The following is a 2,962-nucleotide window of genomic DNA, read 5'->3' as shown; positions in this document are numbered from 1 at the left end:
ATATTTACAAGTATGATTCTGAAATAAGTACTACTTCTAAGCAGCTGTTACCGGCTTTTTAGGTTTGGTTTAAATACAGGTATTTTTGGTTGTGGGGAAGCTTATAATACTATATTCCATCCTCTGTTCTGAAAAGGTTAAGGGCCAACCGGCCCTAAAAACTGAAGTACTCAATCAGTCTGCAGAACAGGCGGAACACTGTTAAACAGGATTCCTACATAACATCAAAAGCATGTGATATCTGCAGCAGTGATATTCTGTAGCAACTAGAAGTACTTCAGGATTGGCAAATTGTCCTCTTTGTAACTGATTTTATCAGAAGAGTTTAAGAAGGAGCATATTTTACGACTATCAAGTACATTTAAAAGTGACATGTTTCTTTTGTGCTAATTTAACTCTCCTGAATGACCTAGCTAATTACCTGGTCACTAGTAATTTGGTTACCAGGCAAATCAAGCTTGCAGGAAAGTAGGCCGATACTTGAATTACTGTGTTAATTGTGTGACCCATTCAAATGATTTGTTTTCAACATAAACATATAAACTCAATATGAGATGCCTAATTAAAGCAGCACCACCAACAAAACCAAGAGAGCTTCTCTTAGTCTAAGGTTAGGCTTTGCCCAGAATTCCTTATTCATGGAATAACCCATACTGAAAATCACTGCTCCCACAACAAAGCCTTGGGCTGCCACAGACATGTGGATCAGGTGAACAGACATTTTAGTATTTCCCCTGCTCTTCCGTTTATATAATCCATTTGCAACAATTGCTGCAAACCCTGCCATTCCAGTGGGAACATACGGTGCCTCTGGCTTTTCGGATAAGTGTAGATCCCTGATCTTCATCATATGAAGAAAGGAAAACATCTATGCCAGTTGACATAGCGACTAAAGAATCCTCCTATAGGGGCACCTGGGTGGCTCAGTGGGTTAAAGCCTCTGCCTTCGGCTCAGGTCATGATCCCAGCATCCTGGGATCGAGCCCCACATCGGGCTCTCTGCTCAGTGGAGAGCCTGCTTCCCTTCCTCTATCTCTCTGCCTGCCTTTCTGCCTACTTGTGATCTCTGTCTGTCAAATAAATAAAATCTTAAAAAAAAAAAAAAAAAGAATCCTCCTATAATAACAGGACTTAGGTTCCCTATATTCAAAGTAGTTATTGATAGATACATATTATTGCTATTTTATTACTTGTTTTGTGGCTGTTTCTAAAGATTTTCTCTGATTCTCTCATGTATTTTTCCTTTTCATCGTTTCCTGGTTTTCTTTAGTGATATATTTGGGTTTCTTTCTCTTTATTCTTTGCATATTTTTAGTGGTTTTTGATTTGTGGTTACCATTAAGTTTTGTGTATATCTTCTGCATCTAGCAGTCTACATTAAATTGATAGTGGTTTAAGTTTGAACCTATTCTTCACTTCTGTCCTCCTCACATTTTAGATAGTGTCATATTCTACAACCTTTTATTTTATGAGTTCCTTGAGTGATTTTTTTTTTTTTTTACAGGAATATTTCTTTTTTAAGGGTGCCTGGGTGGCGCAGTCTGTTTGGCTCAGGTCATAATCCTGGGGTCCAGGGATGGAGCCCCAGTTCGGGCTCCTTGCTCTGCAAGGAGTCTGTTTGTCTCTCTCCCTCTGCCCTTCCTCCTGCTTGTGCAATGGTGCTCTCTCTCTCTCTCAAATAAAATCTTTGGGGTGCCTGGATGGCTCAGTTGGTTAAGCGACTGCCTTTGACTCAGGTTATGATCCTGGAGGCCCAAGATCGAGTTCCTCATCAGGTTCCCTGTTCGGCGGGGAGTCTGCTTCTTCCTCTGACCCTCCCCCTTCTCATGCTGTCTCTCTCAAATAAATAAAATCTTTAATGAATAGATAAATAAAATCTTTAAGAAAAAGGAAAAAAAATATTTCTTTTTATTGCTTTTGTGTTTCCTACCTTCATACTTTATTTTTGGTCTTTCCACTGACAGCATCCCCTTTAATATTTCTTACAGAGCTGGTTTAATGGTCATGAACTCCTTTAGTTTCTGTTTGGGAAACGCTTTCACTCTCCTATTCTGAATGATAGCCTTGGTGGATAGAGCATTCTTGACTGCATGTTTTTCCCTTTCAGCACTTTGAATTTATTATGCCATGCCTTTCTGGCTTAGAAAGTTTCTGCTGAAAAATCCACTGATAGCCTTATGGGGTTTCCTTTGTATATAACTGTCTTCTTTTGTCTTGGTGCTTGTAACATTTTTTCTTTATCACCATATTTTGCCATTTTAATGACACTATGTCTTGGTTTGGATCTACTTTTGTTGATTTTGTAAGGGGTTCTATGTGCCTCCTGAATCTGGATATTTTTTTCCTACCCCAAGTTAGGGAAGTTTTCAGTTATTATTTCTTCAAATAAATTTTCTAGCCCCTTTTTTTTCTCTCCTTACTCCTATAATTTGAATGTTACTGTGTTTGGGGGAGTCACTGAGTTCCCTAAGTCTGTTCTTATTTGGCATAATTCTTTTTTCCGTCTTTTGTTTAGCTTGGTTACTTTCCATTACTGTGTCTTTCTCTGCTTCTTCTAGGCTTCCATTCCATCAAGTGTGTTTCTCATTTTATTTATCGAGCTTTTTGTTTCTGCTGTGTTATTTCTTATCTCTGTGTTAATGATCTCACTGATAGCCTCCATTCTTTTCTCAAGTCCAGTGAGTATACTTGTGACCATTGCTTTAAATTTCCCATCAGACATGTTACTTATATCTGTTTCACTTAGATCTCTAGCTGTGGCCTTGTTCTGTTTCATTTGGGACAAATTCATCTGTTTTTTTCATTTTGTCTAAATCTTTATGCCTGTTTCTCTGTGTTAGGAAAGTCAGCTATGTCTCCTGTTCTTGAGAGTAATGGCTTTGTGAAGAAAGAGGTCCTGCAGTGTAGTGTTTCCTGTTGCCCAGTATGTCACCCTTCTGGGAGTGTCTCCAATATGTGCTGC

General features: G+C 38.7%; 1 pseudogene; it reads right to left on the bottom strand.

The window, feature by feature from the left end:
* Positions 1-562: 562 nt before the first annotated feature.
* Positions 563-884, bottom strand: LOC123953858 (annotated as a pseudogene).
* Positions 885-2,962: the final 2,078 nt, after the last annotated feature.

The sequence above is a fragment of the Meles meles genome, chromosome 12, assembly GCF_922984935.1.
Source record: "Meles meles chromosome 12, mMelMel3.1 paternal haplotype, whole genome shotgun sequence".
NCBI lineage: Eukaryota > Metazoa > Chordata > Mammalia > Carnivora > Mustelidae > Meles > Meles meles.
Note: the sequence above shows the minus strand (reverse complement) of the source record. Positions and strands in the feature narration are given on the sequence as shown.